An 8,456-nucleotide genomic window follows, 5' to 3' on the forward strand; every position below is an offset into this window, starting at 1 on the left:
AGTTATTTTTAAGAAAAGTTTGATATTACACATTAAAAACACATTTGGTGAGAGCTTTTACTCTACCTCCCACCAAATGCATGAGGTTTAGAGAAATTAGATCTCTCTAAGGTTTAGATTTAAAGAATCTCTCACGCCGTCTGTGATGTTTTTTCTTACTGGAGGTCCCTTGGTCAAAAATATAATTGGGCAAAACATATTGGAACAGAGTAACGTACAGAGAGAGCTAAAGCTGAAACGGATGGAGGGCTGAGATACTCACACAGACACAATAATTTATTCATTTCATCAAAAGGAATAGTTCTACATTTTTGGATACACACTAATATGCTTTCTTTCCTAAAGTGAGATAAAGAAGATCAAAACCACTCTCCTGTTATGTAATAGAGAGCTACAGCCAGGAGGTAATTAGCCTAGCTTAGCATAAGACTGATTATCGCTATGTGACATTGCATGCCAGCCATAGACACTTTCTCAGAAGTAGTGGGAAGGTAGACCTGTTTTTCATCATGAAATAGTTACCACATAACTCCCTCTGAAACCTCAAACTGTGTACGGACTGAACAGAGAGTTGTGTTCAGACAGAAAGCATCATTCGTTCGAATTTGACTGATTCATTCCGCACAGACGTTAACTCAACAAGGAACGCAAGGATGCACCAACCTTGTGTATGGGAGTGTATCTGTGTATGTGTGTTTTTCAGAAACTTCAGTATCTTCTCCCTCTCATCTTTGCGTGTCTATGAAGCAGACTCATAAAGCCACACAAAAAGTGCAAATTATTTGCTCAAACACATTTTTTGAGAAAACATTTTGAACTCACGCGGACGCATCATTCCATTGCATGCAATCCACTAAGTCGCTATAGTTTATATGGAAGTTAGTCCGCTACAACGGTCACAATGGCAACAGTACACATACAAATGTCCGGCCCCTGACCATCCTGCTACGTTGTTTTGAATGGAACCGTCCATTCTACTCTGATTCTATTTCTATTGTCTGAACTATTTAGTGTTGTTGATAGGCTATAGCTCTTTCTCCCTGCTTCCAGTCTTTATGCTAAGCTGCGATAACTGCCCTCTGATGCCAGCTTAACTTTATATTGGTATCAATCCTCCTCTTTCACTTTCAGAAACAAAGCCAATTAGCGTATTTCTCAAAATATTGAGCTATTCCCAAGATGCACTATCCAATTATCACTCAGTACAAACAAGACAGTATTTCCTATGGCACTCAGATAGGGGAGTATACGCATTTATACTTCTCCAGAAATTGGTAGCTGGTTGAACTATAACTTACATGTGGTAATTTAAGCATTTATGAAGTTTCACCATTAACAAAGAAATGTATATCAATCAGCATTAAACCCTATGCATTTGAGAGGGGGGATTTACACTGTCAATAATTGAGCTGAGACAGGCCGATCTTACTGTTCAGCACACTGTAACTTCTCACAGAAACACAATAGAGGCATGCATGAGATTCACTCCAGATGGAAAAAAAATAGCACAATTCCCCCAAAACCAAACCCTTTAAATCAGGGCAAGTGTCTATACTTAGAAGCCGGGACGTCAGACGAAACAGGGCTGTGGGACATTAAGGTAAACTGGATGCTTCTTATTATGGACACTTTATTGACTTGACTGATGACAGAAGGGAATATTAAATAAAGTTAAAGTTCTACCTTTCATGAAGCACTTTTGAGGTGATCGATGCAGTGCGCTTCTAAATGAGTTGCTCAACAACCCGGACCTGAACTTCATTTAAGAGTGACAGAATTGTCTCGAAAGAGGGAAATTTGTCATCTGCACATTATAGGGCACTCAAGTGTTGTCAAGTGCTTGCATGTAATGGGTGGGCAGGCTCACCGAGGTAGATGAGAGGCTGCTAGGGCACTGCAGAGCATAAATGACTCCCAATCAGATTCACAAGTGGATAATGATTCAGGAGGATGCTTTCCTTTGGATGGAACGACTTCATTTCCCGTGATTGTGTGCAGCAATAGCACCGGAGAAAAAGTACTAAATGAGATTTAAGATATTTAAGCCACTGTTTTCTGAATGCTTCTTTGAAAATATCATCTTCTTTTGTGGACTCCTTAGTGCCTTAAGATCACACTTTTAATTATTTTGGTTATTAGAGAGCCTTCAGATCAGGAAGAAATTTGGGATAGGAGCTCCACAAGACAAATATTCATTTGTCAATCATATTCTGGTTATAGCCTGTATGTCATCTGTTTTGGTCACATCTTTCGATTGTTTCCACAAAGTCATAATAAAGGAAGAAACAGACCAACAACAAGTTGTGGGCTGCGAGGTAACTAGAATCCCTGCAGGAAAGGATTTATGTCAATATTCTTTCTTCTGAACATGGATGAGTGAAATTTTATGTTATTTTTATAGACTTGTATGTCAGTGAAGGTGTTTGTTTTTTTATGTCGTTTGAACCCTGAGGGGAGATTCTGTATTTGGCTCCACCTCCGCCTCTACTGGGAGGTCAGAGGTCATGGTCATCTTCAAAACAACATCCCTGTCCTCCAGCTGAAGGACGATCTTCCTGCTCATGTTTGCCTCAGCACGTATAAAACCAGCTGGATTTTCCAACTGCTCAGTGAGTGGAAGTGCAGTGCAAACTTGGTGGACGTGAGCCAAAGTGTAACATGGGGAATGGATTAACTAGCAATTTGGTTTGACAAATATTTTTCAGAGGCAGTGCTGCTCTAAAGGCAGAAATGATCTTATTTGATGAGTGAAACTGCAGAAGCAGAGTAAAAGAAACATTTTTGTTCTTGATTTCCAAAAATGACATTTCATTCCCCACTGCATTATTAGTATTATGCAAACTGAATATTCAGTGTTATTGGCATGTAAGCATGCAGCTACATAGAGAGTTGAATGTATCAGCAGCTCAGCTTTTACCTAGCGTACAACTATATAGCGTAATCCCACAGGCTTTAAAAAAGTGTGACATGCCATTAGTTTTACATACTGCCCTGCCAGATGGTTTGTTACACAGAACCATCTGAGAAGCCATCATTTGAAGCTGTTTGGAAAAGGGCAGGCTCTTTCAAAAAATACTTGGCAGGCGATTGGATGAACCATCTGTCAATCAAACTCTTGCCGAAGCCAGTCAGGAGAAGAGCTAAAACATCTTTTCCATCAAGAAAAGCCTTCAGTGCCACTCTTTGTTCTTCTTTCAATGAAGAAAATACTCTCCAGTTGTGATATAACTGATGCTATTTCAGCATCTATGCTAACCAATGACACCTTAATGCATGGGCTTTATCTGATTCTGAATCTGCTCTATTGATTTACAGAATATGATTTTACTGAGTAAACATTTCCAAAAAAATTAAATGTTCAGATGAAGGATGTGATATGTGTAAATAATACAATAATAATTTACCTATAGCTAGTTTTGTTTTAAAGGATCAATAACTTAGCTTTGTCTTGACTGATAGTTGCCGTATTGTCTTATATGAGTTTCATATTCTGTTTACTGATGTGGAGGGCACTCCATTTACTAGTTATCGCTGTCGATTGGCAGGAGGTTCTGAATCAAAGTTGCCGTAGTATATTGTGAAGGGCCTCCAAAACTTCTGTAGCGCCCTGGGGCTCAAGTAATATTAAGGTGCCCCTGACGCTAACCACTTCAGGAGCCGCCATTGTTGTTTAGAACGAACAGTCGCCTCTCCGTGTCGCCTCACACATACACAGAAGCCACGCCCGTAGCGCCTCACAGGATGCTGATTGGTCCGTGCTCTGGCTTTCCGGACACAAACGCATTACTTGAAGCCTGACAAGACGTGTTTTCGTGTGATATGTAATCCCGCAATTCTCGCGTGATCTTATGACATCGTGAGAATGCAGCTGCCATGCAAGATGATAGCAAAGAACGCTTATTGCCAAGAAGTGAAAGTCAATTGTTCGTTCTATTGCAACATCAGCGCCCAGAAGCAGAGCTACGCTTCCGCCATTTTGGACTGAAAGTGACTACCGGATGCCAGTAAAACATCCGCCTAAAAAGTGCTTCATCAAAGTAAAACTAAATTATTTCTGTTCTTTTGTCATATTCTAACAAAATGGCCCGTGTTGAACAATAAAATATTATAAATATAATAAGTGTTTTTTGTCTCTTTGCTTCTATACTTTTTGGCTCTACTTTCACAAGTAGCGTATGACTGAATAAATCCCACAGTCTCTAAAAAAGTGTGATATATCATTAGTTTTGCAGGTATTTGGTCATAAACAGAAGTTTTGGACAAATTGAAATCATGACCTGATGATGGCGCTGGACAACCCTGTCTCCTACAAAATGACGTTCCCATACAACTAAACTGCATTCTCAATTATGTTTTGAGGAAACCATATTTTCTATTGGATTACGGTTACAGTCCTAAACAGTTTTAAACATGTGGTTAATGTTGTAAATTGACACAAAACCAAACAACAATGCAACATAAATACTTCGTTAGGTTTAGGCAAGAACAATAAATGAACATGGACCTTTAGTTCCACACAGGACTCAAACAGCAGGTCTACTGAGGGGAAAGTCCTGTGTTTGTTGGACCCTATAGTGGACTTCCCCCTTGTTAAACTCGTTACAATACCACGCAACTTTCAATAACGTTATTATACCATATATCGCTCAATCTACTACACCTGCTCTGCGCGTCGCTCATTGTACTACGTCACTTGCTGCGGCTTTCCGTGTACTATTACAAATGTATTTGTGATATGTCAAAGAGAAACGTAATCTGCAACAAAATAGGTTTCCCTCCAAACATAATTGAGAATGCAGTCGAGTTGTATGGGAATGTAATTTTTTAGGAGACGGGGCTGCGCTGGATGAAAAGTCAGGTTCTCGCCAAAGTTATTAAAAGTTATCCTCTCAGGAGCTGGGAGTTTGACAGCTTATTCTGCTAACTAATGCTGCTTTAAACTTCTACCATCAAACTTGGGAAGTTGCAAAAAGCACTGATAACAGTGGGGTGCTACAGGTGTACATGTTTGACTCAGTGCCATGTTTTGGAGTAGCTGTTATCAGGACCAAAGGTGGTGTAATATGGCACTGAAAAGGGAAGTCCATTAGTCTGGTCCGTGATGTGTTAAGAACTGTTCGCCATTTAAAGTAGAAAGGAGGAGGATTGAAGAAGATGTGATTTATTTTAGTCTTAACTGTTAAAGAAAATTTAAAAAAGGACACATTTTACAATTTTTGTGCTTTTGTCTGCATATTTTTTCCATCAGGTGTTCCTTACTGTTTTAAAAGCTCCATAATCCTATTGTCTGTCTGTGTGTAATTGTGCTGACACTCACTTTCAGATAGCAGTTTGTGCATGGTTAAGCTGAAATGCATGTTGAAGAAATGAATTACAGTTGAAGTAAATCAGTGGCATAAGCTCTCCTCTCTGGTGTCTCATTTCCAGTCTGTCTCTCCCTCTGCATTTGTTTGGTGTTGAAGATGTAACGTTGGGCTTTTTTTGGGGCGGTGTGATTTCCCGACAGCTTGACTTGTGGTTCTGACTCATTAGCTTCCTGCTCTGCCACAATGAGCCTCATCAATCGTAACCCCCGGCGCTAAAGAGCTGCTTTCCTCCCTACCTGGCCATTATGGCTCTCTTTCCTCAACAACACAGCCCAGAAACAGAGCGGCTCGGCTCCATGCAGGGGGAATAAATAACACAAACGCTTTCATAAATGCTGAAGTGAGAGCATTTTTTGACGGTGATTCACTCATTTAGGCTATTCCAAGTTATATCAGAGAGGACAACTGATGTTGGTATCTCATGTAGGCACATGTTGCATTCATGCACAAACAGTGTGGGCTGCAGATTTGAGCTGATCCAACACACCAAGGCAGATGCAGTGACCTGCTGAACAGCCGCCAGAAGCTTTTATTTTGATACTGAGCAAGAGGGAAATGGGACAGCTATTACCTTACGGTTTGACTTACGTGCTCACTTACATGCTTTTAATTGGCCATAACATCTAAGCTTCTAAAAGCCCCCCGCCTCCACCTGCCAGAACTTAATTTATCCTCACTTACCTTTGTTTGATTGAATATTTCAATTATTCATTATCGCCCATATTCCATTTCTGCCAATAGATCCCCCTAAATGTTACTCACTGTTCCTTTAAATACGTAAATAAAGTATTAGTACCTCAAAATTGTATTTGAGTAAATGTCTGTTTACCGCTGAACAAAAGAATGATAAGGAGGCTTATTATCGGACTGCTCGTCTAGAAATCAGTATCTGCAAAGATAATGAGATCTCGCTGTAGCTGCCAAACGTAAAGACAGCAGTCTTTCATGTGCGCTGAGCTCCAGCTAACAAGCTCTGCTGCAGCAGCTGTAGGTGTGTGTGTGTGTGTGTGTCATCAGGTGGAGACTCTGAAGACTGCCATCATGCCCCGCATGGATCCTTATACAGTAGGAGGTAATGCAATGACCCTCTGCTGCCGTGCCCCTAAACCCCCTCACCACACAGACAGCAGCCATCACAGAGCTTCAGTACAGTATGCCTCACCTTGTCTACCTTCCTCCGTCACACACACACACACACACACACACACACACACACACACACACACTCACACACACTCATGCGCTCAACACTGATACAAAACTAGGTTATCATAGCAGTTATTTCTGCTGCGGGGCATATAGCTTACAAAGCAAAAGAACCTGCTTCAAGGAATCTCAGGACAAACTGTATCGGAGACAAACACGCACACATTAAAGCCACAAAAGAGTACAATGACGGAAATTAAATTAGAAACCTCTAGCAATTCTTTAGCGCTCCGTGCACAGCGTGGCATTTAAAGCAACAGTAGGAAGGACTAGAGCAAACATGATTAAAAAAAAGTTATTTTTATAAAACGGTCATCAAAATCATGTGCCTCTAAGTCCTCTGGTGTCCTCCAGTGCTCAGAAAGTTTGTGACCCGGCAGCCATGTTGAGATCAGTTGAGGAAATATCAAGCACTGCCTACCAGCCGGAGCAAACTTTCTAATTTTACAGCTAAACAGTACACTACAAGATGTTTCTGAAAACATTTGAGGTGGGAAACAGGCATTACAGTAGCAGAATATTGATTAATATTTGATCAGAGCTGCCTAGTTTGACCGCTTTGATCAGAGTTCGCGAGTGATTGACAACTGCCTCCATTGAATGAACAGCCAATAGGAACGCTCTCTCTCTCTAAAATGACCTGTGATTGGCCAAAGTCTCCCGTCAAGGGCTAGATTTTCTAAAGCCTGAAAACAGAACCATGAGGAGGTGCAGAAGCCTAGTTTTCTCTCAGAACACTTGAATGACAATATGCTGAAAGGTTATTATGAAATTTATGCCCAATGATGCCAAAACATTCTGCGTACTGCCGCTTTAAGGCCGCAAAATGTTAACACAACAACACTTCATGTACTGTAATTTAAACACAGGGCAGACTTACAGCGAAAGGTCGACGTGGAATAATAAGGCCAACGTGACTTTTCTCTAAAACTGTACTTCTGACATCTCCAGGCGTTTGAATGAATATTATTACAACCTCTTTGTACAGTGCGCCGAAAGTGCTTTCATTAAAAGAGCAAATTGTAATCAAGTGTCTAAAAAAGAAAAGAAAAAAAAAAGAATCACTTGGACGAAAGCCTGCCCCCACAAAGAGCATATTACTCATCCCCCACAGAGCCGCCTTGCTCTAGTGCATTGTGGGAGGACCGGGGTGGGCGGCTCAGTGCAGGGGATTGGGAGCTGCGTTATAAGACTACACTACATGACTTGCAGCTTGCATTTAAACGTATCGACATAATGTTTCCTCACCGTCCCTTCACACTGAGTGGCTTCTGTTTTAGCCCTGTCTCTCTCTCTCTCTCTCTCTCTCTCTCTCTCTCTCTCTCTCTCTGAATGTGTGAGTGTGTGTGTTTATACTGTATGCACTTCAAAACTAATCAGAAAAGCCAGTGTGGTGGAACCCAGACATCTTGTTTATCCTGTGAGATTTACCCGCACTTCACCTTCAGAGCCACACACACACACACACACACACACACACACACACACACAGACACACACACACACAGTGAAGGTCTTGTGCTTGTCCCAGGTGCAGAGAAATCTGTGAAGCAGCATGTGGCTTGTCCCAGTTCCTCTACAGTACCTGTGTGCCTTTGTGTGCGTGTGCGTGTGCGTGTGTGTGTGTGTGTGTGTGTGTGTGTGTGTGTGTGTGTGTGTGTGTGTGTGCGTGTGTGTGCGTGTGTGCGTGTGTGTGTGTGTGTGTGTGTGTGATTGCGTATTGCGACAAGACTGACCCATTTGAATCTTAATACAGGCGCTCACCAATGCATTCATGAAACTAGTTCAACATATAGGCTATAGGCTGCGTATAACGCTGTCACAAAGCGGTGGCAGGCAGTGACGGGGCACTGATCAATGCTGGAGGTCAAAGGCCACGCATGC

The sequence above is a fragment of the Sebastes fasciatus genome, chromosome 10 (assembly GCF_043250625.1).
Source record: "Sebastes fasciatus isolate fSebFas1 chromosome 10, fSebFas1.pri, whole genome shotgun sequence".
NCBI lineage: Eukaryota > Metazoa > Chordata > Actinopteri > Perciformes > Sebastidae > Sebastes > Sebastes fasciatus.